Below are 21,050 nucleotides of genomic sequence, written 5' to 3'. Positions count from 1 at the left end.
CAGAGCCGCCCGCCAGTCCGGAGCCGCCAGAGCGGCCCGCCAGACCGGAGCCGCCAGAGCCGCCCGCCAGTCCGGAGCCGCCAGAGCCGCCCGCCAGTCCGGAGCCGCCAGAGCCGCCCGCCAGTCCGGAGCCGCCTGTCCGGAGCCGCCCGCCTGTCCGGAGCCGCCAGAGCCGCCCGCCTGTCCAGAGCCGCCCGCCTGTCCGGATCCGCCAGAGCCGCCCGCATGTCCGGAACCGCCATAGCTGTCAGCTGTCAGGAGTTACTCCACTTGTGTGTGACATTAAGTCTTCTTCTGTGGTGTTGGAGCTACTGCTTTCACTATTAGATCTTCTTCTGTGGTGTTGGAGCTGCTTCTTATACTGCCCCAGACTCAGCTTTAGCTCCCTGTACATCAATGAGAGTAACAGGTGGGATTTTCTCTCCTTTCTGCTGCAGTTTCTGGTAGAACTTTGAACTGTCATCAATGATTTTCTAAAACAAACAAACATTCAGTATTTTATGCTATGTTTTAAATCTTCCAAATTGTCATGGGTGTAATGTATTGGTAAACTTTAGCATTACTTGACAATTTGGTCTTTTACTTATTCAACCTTGACTACATGGGTAGTATCCAGTTGATTTACGTGTTTATTCTGTTTGAGAATCTGTTATCTGTGAGGTACAAAACATTGACCTGGATGAAGCTTTATCAAATGTCAATCAAACTACTCCATAGAGGTACCTGCATGATGGGGAGAAGAGCCTGATCACTGACTTCAGTCTGGGGGTGTTTGGCTCCAGGAGAAGAGAACACAGCCTAGATGATCTTCAATGTCAGCCTCTCATGCTGGAAGACTTGGAACCAGGTTTATCCACACAGCTTTCTAAAGGTGCCAATAGCTTTTATGAAGTTCAACCATTTATTAAGAGTTTTAAATTGTTTACCATTCAGTGCAGTTTGTCAGTATAGTCAGTGTAACCTCACCTTAGAAACTAACCCAAGGCCTAAACTAAACTGGAATGAGATTCATTGGTAACCATGTTTACTACTGATTCATAACGTATAATTCTATGAATAAATTCTTCTTAAAGTATGCCTTAATGTAAGGTGTTATGATTCACCTGGCTAACTACATCATTGCATTTGAAGATGAATTTGAAGCATGAAGAAGATAACAACTAGGAATGACAAGAGAGTACAACCTAGCCGGTGACCAGATGTATGCTCTGACTCATCAAAACAGATGATATATTATATTCTAGCACATGATGACATGATGATATGGATAAAGTCAGCTGACAATATCACTAATTGTGACACATGTTCATGTTGTTCTGGAGGACATTATGACTCGACTGGAGATGTAGCAAGCATAAGTAGCTTTGTTTCTGTTTTAATTATATTGTTTTGTTCTTTGTTTTATTCTCTTTGCTGTACAGTGTCCTTGTTTTTAATTTGAAAGGCGCTTTAAATCCCATGTATTATTATTATTATATTTTTGGGGAATCTGTCGGAATATAGGACAAGTTGGGAGGTTATTATGACTCACTTCGCTTTACTCAACCACTTTCAGGTTCTCATTGAAGTTTATTATGAGTTTATTATGATCCCCATTAGCCGTTCCTCATGCAGTAATCAAGGTTAACCCAGAACTCAAATCTTGCGTCATTGGTCAGATGCTGGATTAAGTTCTAGGTACATACGTGTCAAGAGAATGACAATCGGAACCGGAACAAAGAGCTCCACCCTCCCTCTTTTCAAGTTACGGCAAGTCTATGGGCCAAATGTCCCTTCCCCTTCCGAAATCCGAAAGATATTAACACCTGTGAAATGTATTTAGTAGGGATCCCCATTAGCTGCTGACTCTTCCTGGGGTCCAAACAAATGGTGATTTGTCCAAAGCACCGGAACTAAGGCTGCTGTCTCACGCATCCTGTTGTATCATGATAGACCAACCCTACCATCTATGTTTAAGTAGTCTGTCCACGAGCGATTAATCATGCAAGTTACTCTTCCTGGAGAAGCAGGGATTCAGCACCTCCATACATCTATAAGGTCTAATGAACCAATCATATTTGATTTTGTTGATGGTCACTTTTTGATAATGATCACAATGCTTTCCTTTACATTTCAGTTAACCCTGTGTTGCAGGAGGTACATATACACCCTTTATTTTACTCGTCAATCTTTACGTTCCTTAATGAAGCATTCCTCAATTGACAAAATGAATGCACTTAGACATCCATGAGCAAAAGCAGAGCTGCCTAGTCTAACCTTTGACATCAGCTACTTCCTGTTTCCTCTGGGATACCTCCTCCTGCAGCTGGACTACAACCTGGAGGATCATAATCAGTGACCAATACTTTGGGGGGGGGGGGGGGCACTTGCCTAGTTAAATAAAGATTAAATAAAATAAAAAATATACATTATCTAAACCCTTTCTTTTACATTACTTATCAATCTTTGAGATTTCTCATTGAAGCATTGCTTGACATAATCAATGCACTTGCCCTAGTGTCATGTTGTCTAATGATTGGAAACAGGCGCAGGAATACGTAATAGGGTTTTTTATTTAACCTCAGGAGGCTGAAAAAATGTGTCTTGTCACCGAAAACCCTCACAAACTTTTACAGGTGCACAATTGAGAGCATCCTGTCTGGCTGCATCACCGCCTGGTACGGCAACTGCACCGCCCACAACCGCAGGGCTCCCCAGAGGGTGGTGCAGTCGGCACAACATATCACCGGTGGCAAACTTCCTGCCCTCTAGGACACCTACAACACCAGATGTCACAGGAAGGCAAAAAAGATCATCAAGGACAATAACCACCCGGGCCACTACCTGTTCACCCCGCTACCATCCAGAAGGCGGGGTCAGTACAGGTGCATCAAAGCTGGGACAGACAGACTGAAAAACAGCTTCTATTTCAAGGCTATCAGACTGTTAAATATCCATCACTAGCACAGAGAGGCTGCTGTCTACATACAGACTTGAAATCAATGGCCACTTTAATAATGTCACTTTAATAATGTTTACATATCTTGCATTATTCATCTCATATGTATATACTGTATTCTATACTATCTATTGCAACTTAGCCTATGCCGCTCTGACATTGATCGTCCATATATTTATATGTTCTTATATTCTTTATATATTCCATTCCTTTACTTAGATTTGTGTGTATTAGGTATTTGTTGTGAACTTGTTAGATATTACTTGTTAGACATTGCTGCACTGTCGGAACTAGAAGCACAAGCATTTCACTACACTCGCAATAACATCTGCTAAACATGTGTATGTGACCAATAAAATTTGATTTGAAGTTATCTGATGAAGTAACAGGAAAGGCATGTCCCAACATGCATCAGGGTGTCCTTCTCCTCCTCCAGCATTATCATGAGTTCCTCATACCGTCACGTGTAGGAGAACGGAAAATAAAGGCAACTTACAGAGAAGTCACAGTATATATTAAAGGACTTCAGCTGTGCTTGATCTAGGAACGATGGAAACAACTAATTAGTCCCAAAGACGCTGATCATAAAGTAAGTAAAATTTGTCCAGGGCCCTACACTACTGGGATCAAGGCTGGGGTAATATAAATATTACGTGTTTACGTAGAAATAGCCAACTTTATATGTTCTGTGAATGTAGCCTAACTTTAAGAATGACATACTTTCATCTTGGTGAATTATTATGTAATGTCTAGACAGGTTTATTCATAACAATAAACAGGTTAATCATTTGCTTTTAGTGAAAGGTGAGAAAATCTATTTAGTTTCTTTGCATTTGAAAATAATTATCAATAGGCATCTATTTCCAAGGCTATTATTTATTACATTTCCATAATCATTGCAGCATCAATTCGTCCCCTTTTCCAGCCATGATGGGTTCATACTCCCAAAGTAGCCATAGATTACAACAAATTACCATGCGCATCTCTCGTTTAATTGGACATATTAGATATGCTATGTATTCTGCAATAATTATGAAAATATGGATTGTGTATAAATGTAATATTGTCTACTAAATAAATGTTACATTACTGTATTCAGACGTAAGCTACAGAAGTAACCTTCTGTTCCACAGGATCAATTGCATAGAGCAAAATACTTGTTAAAGCTTGTCTGTTTACTACTGTGAAGTTGGTCAAATTAAATGAGAGATTGGATGAATGGCTTCCTTGTTGTAGGCCCTATGCTACCTCGAGAGTATTAAAAGATCACTGAAAAGGTGAGGAATTTATCATGCAATGATCATGAAAATCAATAAGAACACTTATTTAACGTTTCTTTAAGCAGGGAGTCATGCTGAGACCATGGTCTCTTTCGCAGATGAGCCCTGCATAAACATCAATAAACAGCAACTACACTATATACACACATCAATTACACAATGCATGAAAAGCAAACACTAAAATCAACCTAATAGATTTATAGATTTATAGAAAATAGATTCTCTCTTCTCACTAATGGCAAATGATTGCATCATGTTATTAACCTGTTTATTGTTGTGAATAAGCCTGTCCATCATATCCCCCATTTGTACAAAATACTAGTCTGTTTTCAATGCTAAACTTCAGCCACTAGAAACTGTCCATAGGCATGGTCTAAAGTTTGTGGGAAGGTGAGCACATTTTCATGTCAAGTTCAGTTTTTATAAATGCCAACTTTTGCTTGAAAACTGTCTCACACATGTTTTAGGGTCCATTTTGTACATATGCACGGTTTATAAATGAGGCCCCAGGCCAGGGTTTGAAAAAGAAATGAAGTTTTCTCGAAATCTAAAGGCACAACCTAGATTGGAGCCAATGTCTTATGTAGTTGAACATGTTATTATTCCTACCTGATAGTGACAAATTGACACGTTTTCATTTTCGTCAAAAACAACCTATATTGAAGTGCCTTTGAGTTTACGGTTTGCACATGCGCATTTTATCTCGAGACGACCATTGACGTGTTTCTACGCATGAGTTGAGCTAGCCAACTTCGCCATGACATCACCTACAAGTGTGATCGAGGATTTCTATTGGTGAATCAGTTTTAGTCTGTCTTCATACTATACTGTCTTTGGGAGAATGGACTTTGCTCAATGTACAAGGCTACTTCACCACAAGAGAGCACCATTCTCTAATAACTATTTGCCAATTTCTGTTTCATACTTCTCAAAGTTGATAACTAGCTTGTTCATTTTTTTTTCTTCCTGTGATTGAATTCAGCAAGATATCATAATATACAAATTGAAAGGTTATTACATTTTATTATGATTCAGTTCACTTTTATTCACATTGATGGTGGTGACTGTTAACTCAGGGGTGGCCAGCCAAAGTATATTACTATATTATATTTATTAACGGTGCAGTGTATGCAATATTTATGCAGAATATAATAGCGCTATTCTTACTATACATGTACTAAAATACATTAAGTCTACAGGTCTGTTCATCTCGATACTTCAAAACTCCTAAGATCGTCACAAATCCAGTGTGTGGGTCTTCCAGTGAGTTGGTGAGGATTGAGGAACTATGGCACAGTTTGAAAGCTTGATATGGACTGTAAGTGAAACATTTCTGATTTGCACATTTTGTGGTTTGGCATGTTTCACAAAACAAATGATCAATGTAAATATTTCCTCCATGAAATATGAATCAGAGTTATTATTAGCCTACTATATAGTCTTAGTTTCAATTTGACTGAGAACCTTATAGAAAAAACATGGAGGAGAGAAATGCATTTCATTAACATTTATTGACTAAATTTTCAGATAACAGGTTATCTTGGGTTTGGTGTCACATCTTTAAATGTAATGTATGCTGATGGTGATATTTTATTTCTTCTCTATTTGCAGATACATTTTATACTTCTAAACATTGAGCCCTGTTCCACATATGATCCAGCCATCTATAAAATAGGTGATAGAGATTGCATAATGTGTAGGCCTGGTAAGGACCTTGTGTATATTTATGAAGGGTTAATTATAATAACAGCAATAATAATAATTATAATAATAATACCAAAACTGCATTATTTTCTGGTTCTCTTTTCAACAGGATATCGTGTACATAGTCATTGTACTAAATCGAAACATACACCTTTCTGTGTGGCCTGTATTGACTCCACCTTCCTTGATGAGCCCAGTGGTAAAACAACATGCAACAACTGTACCACATGTGATCCAGGTGAGAATTCTGTGTTCTGGGCATAAACACTGAGCTACTTTACTATATCATCTGTTGTTTTAATGAAATACAACAGACTTTACATTTAGCTTCAGATACCAGGTGAGAATTCTGTGTTCTGGGCATAAACACTGAGCTACTTTACTATATCAGCTGTTGTTTTAATGAAATACAACAGACTTTACATTTAGCTTCAGATACCAGGTGAGAATTCTGTGTTCTGGGCATAATCACTGAGCTACTTTACTATATCATCTGTTGTTTTAATGAAATACAACATACTTTACATTTAGCTTCAGATACCAGGTGACATGTTTTCTCTATAGGTTTGGGTTTGATGGTAAAGCAGCCATGTAGACCTTCATCAGACACTGTCTGTGGAACACTGGAGGGGTTCTACTGTCTAGACCCAACTAAGGATGGTTGTAGAGCAGCCCAGAGACACAGCAGCTGTAAACCTGGTCAATACATCAGCCACACAGGTTGGTCTTCTCTCAGTCATAATGCTAATTATGCTGTCAATTTAGTCAAGTTGGTAACTTCAGTGTGAATAATCATTAACAGTTCATGGAATTAAATTAGTAGGTGAAAAACGAAATGCAACTTTTCATTAAGATTTCAACATGTATTTATGCAGGAACAACATCTACAGATACTGTGTGTTCTGACGGTACTGGTGATACCTATTCAGATGGATCATTAACAGCCTGCCAGACATACACACAGTAAGTTCACATATGTTTACATACATCAAAAGTGTAAGATAAATAATACAATATACTAAACTACAAATCTACAACAAAACGGAAAGTTGAATGATCAAACTGCTGTCTCAGACTGTTATATTATGTGTTACAGGTGTAAATCCTTAGGTCTTCAAGAACTTAGACCAGGAACTAATTTGTCCAATTCTGAATGTGGACCACAATCCTCACAAATAGAAACTGGAATCATCATTGGTGTTGTTGTGGCATCAGTCCTAATAGCTCCTGCAATAATAATAATAAGAAGAAGAAGAAGAAGAAGAGGATATATAATTCTAAGGAGGATAAAAAGTCCAACAACAGTGACTTTTTCTCCAGTGACAGTAAATGCTGTAGAGGTATGTTGATATAATCTACATGTTGAACAGTCACTGTTCTAAGGTTAGCTGAGCAGATATTATTATTGTTCTACTTACTCTGGGATCAACTAGAAATGTTTTATTGACTAATATGTTTCCTTCTATTAGGCATCATCAGATTTAGAGGAAACACCAAGCAATGTAGTACAATGAAACAGAAGAAAGTACAGCATCTTGCAGGTGCTGGTTTTGTAAATGGTGAGTTGTCAAGAACTTCAGCCGTATGACTAAAGGTGTATGCTCTATTACTTCACCTTATCAATGCAATGATGACAACTAAGATATGGTCAAAGTACTATGAAACTATATCTTCACTTTCACACGGTCCTTGTTCATTACTGGTTTATTCTCCCACAGATTCAAGCTCTGACCGCACTCATCATTACAAATGCTACCTGAGGTACGTCCAGAGTCTGTACACTGTGGTAAATGTTATCTACATTCAAATGTTTCTTAAAGTTGGTTTCTGGCATATTACTGTTGCTAAGTAGGATTTTATAAGGGTTGCCAAAGTGGAGTAAAACACTGTATTTGTCAATGTTTTTTGTGCACTAGTATCCCAAAGTATACTGCTCAAAAAAATAAAGGGAACACTTAAACAACACATCCTAGATCTGAATGAAATAAATAATCTTATTAAATACTTTTTTCTTTACATAATTGAATTTGCTGACAACAAAATCACACAAAAATAATCAATGGAAATCCAATTTATCAACCCATGGAGGTCTGGATTTGGAGTCACACTCAAAATTAAAGTGGAAAACCACACTACAGGCTGATCCAACTTTGATGTAATGTCCTTAAAACAAGTCAAAATTAGGCTCAGTAGTGTGTGTGGCCTCCACGTGCCTGTATGACCTCCCTACAACGCCTGGGCATGCTCCTGATGAGGTGGCGGATGGTCTCCTGAGGGATCTCCTCCCAGACCTGGACTAAAGCATCCGCCAACTCCTGGACAGTCTGTGGTGCAACGTGGCGTTGGTGGATGGAGCGAGACATGATGTCCCAGATGTACTCAATTGGATTCAGGTCTGGGGAACGGGCGGGCCAGTCCATAGCATCAATGCCTTCCTCTTGCAGGAACTGCTGACACACTCCAGCCACATGAGGTCTAGCATTGTCTTGCATTAGGAGGAACACAGGGCCAACCGCACCAGCATATGGTCTCACAAGGGGTCTGAGGATCTCATCTCGGTACCTAATGGCAGTCAGGCTACCTCTGGCGAGCACAAGGAGGGCTGTGCGGCCCCCCAAAGAAATGCCACCCCACACCATGACTGACCCACCGCCAAACCGGTCATGCTGGAGGATGTTGCAGGCAGCAGAACGTTCTCCACGGCGTCTCCAGACTCTGTCACGTCTGTCACATGTGCTCAGTGTGAACCTGCTTTCATCTGTGAAGAGCACAGGCCACTGGCGAATTTACCAATCTTGGTGTTCACTGGCACATGCCAAACGTCCTGCACGGTGTCGGGCTGTAAGCAAAACCCCCACCTGTGGACGTCGGGCCCTCATACCACCCTCATGGAGTCTGTTTCTGACCGTTTGAGCAGACACATGCACATTTGTGGCCTGCTGGAGGTCATTTTGCAGGGCTCTGGCAGTGCTTCTCCTGCTCCTCCTTGCACAAAGGCGGAGGTAGCGGTCCTGCTGCTGGGTTGTTGCCCTCCTACGGCCTCCTCCACGTCTCCTGATGTACTGGCCTGTCTCCTGGTAGCGCCTCCATGCTCTGGACACTACGCTGACAGACACAGCAAACCTTCTTGCCACAGCTCGCATTGATGTGCCATCCTGGATGAGCTGCACTACCTGAGCCACTTGTGTGGGTTGTAGACTCCGTCTCATGCTACTACTAGAGTGAAAGCACCGGCAGCATTCAAAAGTGACCAAAACATCAGCCAGGAAGCATAGGAACTGAGAAGTGATCTGTGGTCCCCACCTGCAGAACCACTCCTTTATTGAGGGTGTCTTGCTAATTGCCTATAATTTCCACCTGTTGTCTATACCATTTGCATAACAATCAGTGTTGCTTCCTAAGTGGACAGTTTGATTTCACAGAAGTGTGATTGACTTGGAGTTACATTGTGTTGTTTAAGTGTTCCCTTTATTTTTTGGAGCAGTGTATTAAGTGAAAACAAACATAGAAAACAGTATTGGCAGCAATGAAATGAAAAGGTAAGGCTACTATTATATTATAATTATTTCGGTGACAACCTGGTTGATTAATAATATTGTGTTGACAATGCAAATAGTCCGGGTAGCTATTTGATTAGTTGTTCAGGAGTCTTATGGCTTGGGTGTAGAAGCTGTTAATAAGCCTTTTGGACCTAGACTTCGCGCTCCGGTACTGCTTGCCATGCGGTAGAAGAGAGAACAGTCTATTACTAGGGTGGCTGGAGTCCTTGACAGTTTTTAGGGCCTTCCTCTGACACCTTTTAACCAATGCAAATGAGTAGGAAAACATTCAAAGCTTATTAATAGGACTACATTTAGCGTAATTGGGAACACATATGGCGTGGGGAGAAGTCAAAGGGTCCTAGTCAGGCTATTTTTTTGTGAAATCCAGATTAAATATAGGGCTTCATGTGTATCAAATCTGTAGGCAATAGTTGGCTATATCAATGAGAAATATAGCTGAAATGTGCAGGCTTTGTCATGATCAAAATAGGCGGGAGTGTTTTCGGTTCTGTTTAGGCTATGGTTATGTATAAGAACGCAGCTGCACTGAAATGAATAGCCTGATTCAATAGCCTGATTCTCCTGAATAAAAATATGTTAAACTGTTTAGTCTATAAATACCACTTCTATCTTTTTGGTCTTTTTCTACAGGCATAGCCTACCACTAATATATCGGTCCATCTCTAAGCTCTCCTGTTTGGCTAAAATTCTTGAGTCATTGGTGAATAGGCAACTACAATCTTTTTTAATTGTTAACAATACTCTTTCTAGTAATCAATCTGGCTTTAGACCTAAACACAGTACTATTACGGCCACTGTACGTGTTGTAAATGATATTACTAATGCCCTAGATAATAGAAAGTACTGTGCCGCCTTGTTCATAGATTTATCTAAAGCTTTTGACACTGTAGACCAGGCGATACTTTTGGGTAAGCTGTCGTCAATAGGACTGGGATTGGATGCCTGTCGTTGGTTTCATTACTATCTAAAGGATAGAAGTCAGGCTTTTGGAGTCGACGGCATCCAGTCAGAGCCATTGGAGTTGGTTGAAGGGGTCCCACAAGGTTCTATACTTGGTCCATTACTGTTCACTCTCTACATAAACAATATCGGTGATGAGATAAGAAAGTGTCAAATTCATTTATATGCTGATGACATTGTCATGTACTTTATCGCTTCAACATCTGACCAAGCATTATCACTATTGGAGACAGATTTTAAGATATTACAAGGGTCTTTTATACAGCTAAAACTTGTTTTAAATGCAAAGAAAACACATTTTATGATTTTTAATAGGTTCAAAAAGTTGGTTGAAAATACACTTGCACTTACGAGCTTAGATGGTTCTCAAATTAGTCAAGTCTCTGCATATAAATACTTAGGGAAATGGTTGGATGATAAACTGTCTTTTAAAATGCATATTGACCAACTTTGTAAACGGCTAAAAATCAAGCCAGGCTTCCTCTATAGAAACAGGACATGTTTGTCCTCTACAAATAGAAGACAAATTGAGCAAGCTACTTTTATGTCTGTTATAGATTATGGGGATATTATTTACATGCATGCTACGGCATCAACACTTAAATCGCTGGATGCTACTCATCATTGCGCACTTAGGTTTATTACTGTCACGGTAGTCGTAGGATTGAAACCAAAACGCAGCGGGTATATGTACACTCACCTTCTTTTATTTGGACAAAGAAGGGAAACCAAAAACACAACGACGATAGACAGTCCTGTAAGGCATAACGCTAAACACGGAAATAACCTCCCACAAAGTGACAGGTGAAAACAGGCTCCCTAAGTATGACTCTCAATAAGCAACAACGATGTACAGCTGTTCCTGATTGAGAGTCATACCAGGCCAACACAGAAATACTAAAACTAGAACAGCCCCTTAGAAATACAACCACAAGAACATACCCAACACCCCGGAACACATAAATCAAATACCCCTCTACAATACACACACACCCCGAACCACCTAAATCAACTACCCCTCTACATCGACACTTACACCAATAAACCCCAGAAACACTCTACACAAAATATCCCTCTATCTAAACCCATACACAAAACCCTGAAAACAAATACCCTCTGCCACGTCCTTACCAAACTACAATAACAAATCGACCCCTTTACTGGTAAGGACGTGACAATTACGGGTGCTAGCTACAGAACTCACCACTGTGTCTTATATCAAAATGTGGGTTGGACTTCGCTGTCCGTGAGACCAGAACAACATGCTCTCGTGTTTGTCTATAAAGCACTTCTGAATAAGATACCTTCTTATTTATCATCACTCATCAGTATTAGAATTATAATTCCTAAAACCAGGTCTCAAGCATGGATTACACTTGATGCCCATGTGATTTCCACAGAGTTGGGTATGGCTGCCTTTTCCTGTTACGCTCCTTGCCTATGGAATAGCCTGCAGACTAAACTTAAACTTGAGGCTCTTGTCCCCCTTGCTCATTTTAAATATTTATTGGAGCATTTTTATTCTTGTATTGCTTGTAACTGTTTCGGGTAATGCAAGTTCTTGTGCTGTTAGTAGAATAACCTATGTGTAAATGTAATCTGTTGCTGTATTTTTTTTTGTGTTATCTGTGATCGTTTTCTTTATCTTGTTTAGTTTTTTAGTCATTGTACCTAAACTGTATGTGTAAACATATATACGCAGGGCCCAGCTGTAAAACAGACCTTGGTCTCAGTCTATGTTCCTAGTTGAAATAAAGGTATAATCATAATAATATTCTAAATTGCGGAGACTTAGGCCTACCAAGAACCCATGTTGAGGGTGAGCAAGACCTTCGATAGTCTAGTGGACTATGCAGAAAGAATCGTGTAATTCATCATTGTTATAGACTATATCGCTTTATATAATCTGGACTGTTGTTTTTACTAAGGCTAAGCAAACAAGGGGTAGCATATGCTTTTTGCCCTTCTCTATAAGGAGTTAGGCCTATATCCTCACATACCCCCCTCACTTCAAGTCCTGCTTTTAAACATAAGACATCTCAGTGATTGTGTTTGTTAAACAAGTAAACTTGTGGAAAACTGGGAACTCTGGGGAAAGGACAAGGAACACTAAAAGGCCACTAAACCCACACGTGGTGCCTGCACGATACACTGAACCCACACGTGGCGCCTGTACGATACACTGAACCCACACGTGGACCCTGTACGATACACTGAACCCACACGTGATGCCTGTACGATACACTGAACCCACATGTGGTGCCTGTACGATACACTGAACCCACACGTGGTGCCTGTACGATACACTGAACCCACACGTGGTGCCTGTACGATACACTGAACCCACACGTGGTGCCTGTACGATACACTGAACCCACATGTGGCGCCTGTACGATACACTGAACCCACACGTGGCGCCTGTACGATACACTGAACCCACATGTGGTGCCTGTACGATACACTGAACCCACACGGGGTGCCTGTACGATACACTGAACCCACACTTGGTGCCTGTACGATACACTGAACCCACACGTGGCGCCTGTACGATACACTGAACCCACACGTGGTTCCTGTACGATACAACATTAGAATACAAGTTGTACTAATCATTAAGGTGGTTGTCAGCATGACCTTCAACTGCACAATATGCATGAATTCAAAAATGCTGAGTTGGCCCTAGAAAATGTAGCCTAGATAGTATCACTTATTTTTTCCCCCTTGTGAAACCGGTTCTTCTACCAGCAAGTAAATACACTTCTATCCACAGTTCTGTGGGAAACACATTCACCCAAAAGCACCTTTTTACTGAATGACTGTAGACATATCATTTACAGTTGACAGTCTTTTACAATCCCCCACAAAACACATAGTCATAACATACGACTAGATGCAAATTATCGAACTGAACAAATAAAAGAGCAATAGACTTTTAAAACGTCCCTAACATTTCCTGTTATACAACTGTACATGTTGGTTTCACTCTGAGCTATAGGTCAAGGTTTCCTTCCTCATAAAACTCCCCCCCTTCCTGTTTTCTATCTCTACAATCAATGGGCAAATGTATTTACAGTTAAATTAATCTAACAACTATTTGCAGTTTAGCAGTATTATTATGATGAATTTGTCAGACTACTTAGACAGATGGTAAACAGAATGTAAATCTAAGCCTGCAAGCATAGTGTACTTTCCATTCTTTGCCTAACACGTTTCATAAAAAAACTGCAGGGACTTTCCTAGTCATATGACAAAGGCAGATCCTGCTCCCCCTGTCCCACCATGCCTTCCTGCCCTCCTGATCTGAAAGAACTGGATGGGTGAAAGCAAACAACATAATGATTTCACCTGTCTCCTGTTCAGATCAGTGACAATGAAAGAAAGCAGATAGAGGAAGCCACTGTAGACTATTGAGATGTACCTCTACAGTACTCTATGGCTGCCTTGTAATCAGTCCTGTGTTTCTCTCCCTCAGGAATGGCAGACTAAGGAGCTCCTCTCACGTATGACTCCACTGTCTGATGAAGAAACAGAGCCGCTTGATGACATTGGATCTTCCTCAAGAGGTCAAAGGGCAGACTAACCTCTCAGGCAGTAACATCCCAGTCTGCTTCAGTGGCCCAGAAATCATGAGCAAACCCAGACTCAGAGCTGGATAGGTAAGAGATAGTAGTCTCATAATAAAACCCAGACTCAGAGCTGGATAGGTAAGAGATAGCATTATCATAATCAAACCCAGACTCAGAGCTGGACCACCTCTTGTTATACACTACATTTATTAACATGATGTTGTCTGTGAGACTGAAGTTTTATATTTAATTAAAATCATCACAACTTAATTCAGCTGACCATGGGCAGTTAAGAAGGCATGTTATAGAGCTTACCAGATTGTAGTCCTAAAAAACGGAAATGAGTTACCTCTGGTTTGTTCAGACATTCCTATGGTGAAAGAATAGGGTTTTAGGATAAATGCTGAAAATTAGGTCTGAGGTTAAAACAGGCTTAGGAAATATATGTTTTGTTCTATGAGATAATATCAGTCAGTTAACATCACATTGATGAATTATGAAGCATTTATGTGCTTTTTATGATTACATAAATGCTTTGAAATTCACAAAAAGTGATGTTAGCTGATGATTATCTCATAGAACAAAACTCCTAAGCCTGTTTTACCACAGACTGTCATATACATGAGACCAAGGCACAGCGGGTACGTGAATACTCATACTTATTTATTAAAGTGAACACCAAAAAACAATAAATGACAGGAACAGTTTAGCAGGCTAACTAAAAGCAGTGCTAAAACAACTACCCACAAACAAACAAGTGAAAACAAGCTCTTTAAATATGACTCTCAATCAGGAACAACGATGAACAGCTGTTCCTGATCGAGAGCCACACAGACCACAAAGAAATATAACCACTAGAAAAACCCTAGAATACAAAAACCAGAACATACACCAAAACCCCAGAACACATAAATAAAACACCCCTCCACAATACACATAACCCCCGAACCACATAAAACAAATACCCTCTGCCACGTCCTGACCAAACTACAATAACTAATACTCCCTCTACTGGTCAGGATGTGACATTACCCCCCCCCCCCAAAGGTGCAGACCCCGTATGCACCTAAACAAAAAATAAATAATAATAAACCCCTAACTAAAGGGAGGGAAGGGAGGGTGGCTGCCGTCAACGACGGCTCCTGTGCTACACCCCCCCCCCTCCCCAACCCACCTATACTGGAGGTGGCTCAGGTTCCGGTCTACAACCCCCACCCAACCTGTCCACCCCTGCAGAATACTCAGGGCTGTATAGCGTTTCTGGGGGCTCCGGACTGTAGGCCGACTCTGGAAGCTCCAGACTGTAGGCAGACTCACTCTGTTCCGGACCGTAGGCAAACTCGCTCGGCTCCGGACTGTAGGCAGACTTTCTCGGCTCCGGACCGTAGGCAGACGAGCTCGGCTCCGGACCGTAGGCAGACGAGCTCGGCTCCGGACCGTAGGCAGACGAGCTCGGCTCTGAGCTGTAGGCAGACTCACTCGGTTCTGAGCTGTAGGCAGACTCACTCGGTTCTGAGCTGTAGGCAGACTCACTCGGTTCTGAGCTGTAAGCCCTCTCACTTGGTTCCGGACTGTAGGCTGTCTCACTTGGTTCCGGACTGTAGGCCGTCTTACTCGGTTCTGGACTGTAGACCCTCTCACTCCGTTCTGAACAGTGGGCCGTCTCACTCGACTCTGAACAGTGGGCCGTCTCTCTTGGTTCCGAACTGTAGGCCGTCTCACTCGGTTCCGGGCTATACGCTATTACCGGATACTCTGGACGGGGTACTGTTGCCGAACACTCTGGACGGGGCACTGTCGTCGGACACTCTGGACGGGGCACTGTCGCCGGACACTCTGGACGGGGCACTGTCACCGGACACTCTGGACGGGGCACTGTCGTCGGACACTCTGGACGGGGCACTGTCGTCGGACACTCTGGACGGGGCACTGTCGCCGGACACTCTGGACGGGGCACTGTCGCCGGACACTCTGGATGGGGCACTGTCGCCGGACACTCTGGACGGGGTACTGTCGCCGGACACTCTGGACGGGGTACTGTTGCCGGACACTCTGCATGGGGTACTGTCGCCGGACACTCTGGACGGGGTACTGTCGCCGGACACTCTGGACAGGGTACTGTCGCCGGACACTCTGGACGGGGTACTGTCGCCGTACACTCTGGACAGGGCGCTGTCGTCGGCAGCTCGGGACTGGGCTGACGCACTGGAAGCCTGATGCGTGGGATGGTAGTGGAGGTACCAGCCTGGGGACACGCACCTCAGGACTAGTGCGGGAACAGGCTGAGTTGGACTGGGCTGCCGCACTGGAAGCCTGATGCATGGTGCTGGAAGTGCCAGTTTGGGGACACGCACCTCAGGGCTAGTGCGGGGAGCGGGAAAAGGCTGAGTTGGACTGAGCTGACGCACTGGAGGCCTGGTGCGTGATGCTGGCTGTGGATATACCGGGCCGTGAAGACTCACAGGCGGTCTCGATCGCACCTCCTGCACAACCCGTCCTGGCTGGATGGAACTAGTAGCCCTGTACGAGCGGAGTGCTGGTACAGGGCGAGCTGGGCTGTGCAGGGGCCTGATGGTTGCTGTGCGTAGAGCGGGCGTAGGGTAGCCTGGACCTAGGAGGTGCACCGGTGACCAGATGCGCTGCGCAGGCATCCTCCTACCAGGCTGGATGCCCACTCTAGCACGGCATTTGCAAGGGGCTGGGATCACTCGCACCGGACTGTGCGTGCGTATGGGCGAGATCGTGTGCACTTCAGCATACCTCGGCGCTCTCCACTTCATACGTTCCCCATAATAACCACGGGGAGCTGGCTTAGGACTCACCCTTGGCCTAGCCAAACTACCCATGTGCCCCCCAAATTTTTTTTTATTGGGGGTGCCTCTCCGGCTTCCTCGCCAGCCGTGGTCCCCAGTAGCGTTGCCGGTCCTCACCAGACTTCCTCCATGGGCCCTCTCCGGCCAGAATCTCCTCCCAAGTCCATGACTCACAACAGTCCACCCGTTGCTCCTTCCTCCGCTGCTTGGTCCGTGTTTGGTGGGTAGTTCTGTCACAGCTGTCGTATAGATGAGACCAAGGCACAGCGGGTACGTGAATACTCATACTTATTTATTAAAGTGAACACGAAAAAACAATAAACAAAGAACGACAGGAACAGTTTAGCAGGCTAACTAAAAGCAGTGCTAAAACAACTACCCACAAACAAACAAGTGAAAACAAGCTCTTTAAATATGACTCTCAATCAGGAACAACGATGAACAGCTGTTCCTGATCGAGAGCCACACAGACCACAAAGAAATATAACCACTAGAAAAACCCTAGAATACAAAAACCAGAACATACACCAAAACCACGGAACACATAAATAAAACACCCCTCTACAATACACATAACCCCCGAAACACATAAAACAAATACCCTCTGCCACGTCCTGACCAAACTACAATAACTAATACTCCCTCTACTGGTCAGGACGTGACACAGACCTTATTTTCTAGATTCATTAAAAAACCCTACCAAAAAGCCATTCATTTCCCCATAGGCTTTGTCCAACGAACCATGGTGGAATTAGTGCCTACAAAAAGACGCCATTGCTATTTCTTTCTATAGTAGTGTTGTATTAAATAGGCTCATTGTCCCTGTCCTATGTGTGTATGAACCAGTGATTATTTCCTCACCCCCTGTTATGTCACAGGTAGGTCTCTCCATGGGTGGGAGATGGATATTTAAGCTAATCAACACTCCCTTTATTTTATTGACTTGTTGAATGATTGATCCATTCATCCTTCCATCCCATCCCAGCCTTCATCTCTTCTGAGGACCCAGCGAGGGTGGAGCACAGTGAGACACTTCTACAGCCAGAGAGGTGAGAGGTCACATGGTTTAGATGGTAAATATGTATATCACGTAAGCAATAGGGAATATGTTCGATCATCTATGTTGATTTACATTAGTGGAAAAGGGTCCACCGATATTAACGTAGTTTCTCTCCCCTTTTCACAGTTTATTTCCTCTCAGGCACTCACGTTTGTTCTTTGTTATTCTGAAAGTGATTTGTGTAGAGTGTACTTTTCACCACTCATTCACCCCATCTCTTTACATTGCTTGTACATATTTGGTGGCCTGATTGCATCCAGACTATGTCAAATTCTGAACACAATGCCCATCCTGACAGATCTGAACCTAATGCGAGCACAATGTGACTTTCGTGCATCCAGATCTAATGCAGCTTTGAGTGATCGGATGACAAAAGTCACCTATAAGTGTCGGGTGTAACTGATGCTCCATGTCCAGTACTGTGTTTTATATACATACATAACATGACTAAATGTGTTTATTTCTGTGTTGCAGGGGCAGTCAAGAAATGGAACAGCAAGGCCACAGAACATGTCACGCAGAGCTGTGGGATGGTGTTTACCACACCACCACCAAACGCCTTCAACAGGCTTGAAAAGTGGGATTGATCTGTTTGATCCATTTGTTTGTTTCAGTTTTCAGTAGTTGAATCCTTTGACATATTGTTGATTTACAAAAAAAAAACATTTTCAACAAAAATGCAATGGATTGGTTAAAAGGTGATACTAAACTTATATACCACGCACAATTTTGACATAGTGGAAGATATACTGAATTTGTACCGTTTTTCATTCTAAGATGGACCAAGATGTACGTAGCTTTTGCAGATATTTGTTCATTAGTCTTGCAAGAGTGTTGATTGGTCGATCATTGGGTTCATTAGTTTTGCAATATATTGTTGCCATTGATTAAAAGAGTAAGAATATGATGCAATATCCAACCCAAAATGTAAACTTGTTTTACTCCATTGTTTGTAAGCAATATAATTGTAAAAAACAAAAGTCAGTTGGTTGCATAAATAATGACGATTACTAAATGTTACATGAAATGTTACAAGAAATATCAAAACCGAATTGAATCGCCTTTGTTAAAATGTAATGGCAATAATTCACTTAATGTTAAGGCATGGAATAATGGATGTTTGAAATATGAGCAGGTGATGATTCGAGTCAGTGGTGGAATAAAGACAATTAGAACAAATGTTGTACAGAAATACTGTGTGTAAATACTGGAGTGATGTATGATTGTTAATAAAATGTCCATAGACCAATTTTTCTTATACTGCGTTCATGTGTATAGGCTGCAAGTACGTTGAAATGAAGTTGTTTTCATGTCGTTGAAACTTTCAACCAAAACCAAACAGAGATTGGACGTCGGGCGTAGTCGTCTTTTCAACTACATTTTGCTAGGTGGGTATAGACTACTACATCTTCCATCCTCTCAGGCCAGAGAAACAGTGTATGAATTAATGGTTGGATCAGAATCACAGTTATAATCATTGGCCATTACGGAGAATTAAGTAAAACCACAAGTCTAAATCCTTATCTCCATCCATGACTAATTTAGGAAAGGGCCGATTTTAGCTAGCTAGCTAGCCACCGGAGGACAAAGACAAGATTTATTTTCAGTTGAAGCCAAATCCAAACTGGCTTCCCTTGACAATTGTTTTGGGTGCACCAGAACCATTCACAGTTGAGCTCAGTCAGTTTAGGTCAACGCTGATTGGCTATTATTTTATACTTTTTTGCTAGCCAAATGCTCACTGGCTTCCCTTGCATTCAATGCTACGGGCGGCAACAATGTCATACTTATTTTGACCCAACAGCATCAGATAGATGGGCTACACGTAACTGAGACAGAGGTGCAGTTTCGCTCACTCAGATGCTTTCCCGGTGAGCTACATTCAGCCTCTTGTGAATTGAAGGAAAATTATGAAACACAGAGAGACAAAATATAAATTATTACATTTTTGGGGCATTCCATTGTTTGGGGAAGCCTGGCTTCCCTTGGCAGCCATGAATATATGCCACTGGGGGAAATCAGATTTTCAACATTTTGATGCCATATTTGTAAATATATAAAATATATGCAACACATTTTCCACCAACAGGTTTCTGTGCCAATGCAACACACAACCAATAAACAAAGCATACCTACTTTGGGCACTTCAATATCATGGTTTACGTTTTCACCAATAAATAGACTATGTCAATCTCAACAAAGAGAAAATACATCCCTTCCTACCTTGTAGGCTTACCCAGTACCGAATGCTTGCCTTGACAATTTCCTAATGTACACATACAATTACATAGATACAGGCACATTACAGAGCTACAGATGAAAAAATGCTTATCCTCTAGGGGGAGTTGAAGTAAAATTCTTGCAAGCTTTTTTGGCTGGTGGCTCATGATGATCAGGCATAATCAAAGTTACACAGACTTTTGGCCTCTCATCCTATTCTAACCACCTCTCACCCACTTTGTATTCATGTTACCTGATGAAATTGCTGTATAATATGAATTTGTTGCCATCTAATGCACATTCAGATGTCATAAATCAGCACTGCAGAGCTCTCCCTGTCCTCTGCCGTGCCTTGACTGTATAAATGTTGATGATATCTGGAAATGTGCATGTACACCCTGGCCCATCTACTGTTGCTTGCCCCAATTCTGACTTGTGCTCTGATATTTGGTTCACTGATTTCAGCTCTCATAAAAGCCTGGGTTTTCTGCAAATTAACACTAGAAGCTTATTACCTAAAATGGATCAATTGAAAGTGTGGGTTCACAGCTCCAATCCAGATGTGTTGGTCATTACTGAGACGTGGTTAAGATAGAATGTTTTAAATACTGATGTTAACCTTTCTATAAACTTTTTTGGCAAGACAGATCTTCCAAAGGTGGGGGAGTGGCAAACAATTTGATTTGCTGGTTTTAAGCATTAAACTTTCAAATAGCTCTTTGTTGACTGTTGCTGGGTGTTATCGTCCTCCATCAGCACCGACATGCATGCAACCTACCCTAAGCTTATGCAAAACTTTACAGCCTTTGCTTTTATTGGTTTTGAGGCTACTTTCCTAAAACAATAGTTGTCCACCTCATTTTTCAGGAGTAACTCTGGCAGGCCTGGAACATTCTTCTTCATCTCAAGTTCAACTGTCGGAGTCAGTTGGAGCGCTGGTGCGCAC

Source organism: Salmo salar, chromosome 15 (genome assembly GCF_965601325.2).
Source record: "Salmo salar chromosome 15, fSalSal1, whole genome shotgun sequence".
Taxonomy (NCBI): Eukaryota; Metazoa; Chordata; class Actinopteri; order Salmoniformes; family Salmonidae; genus Salmo; species Salmo salar.
The sequence above is the reverse complement of the archived record's forward strand: the minus strand, read 5'-3'. Positions refer to the sequence as shown.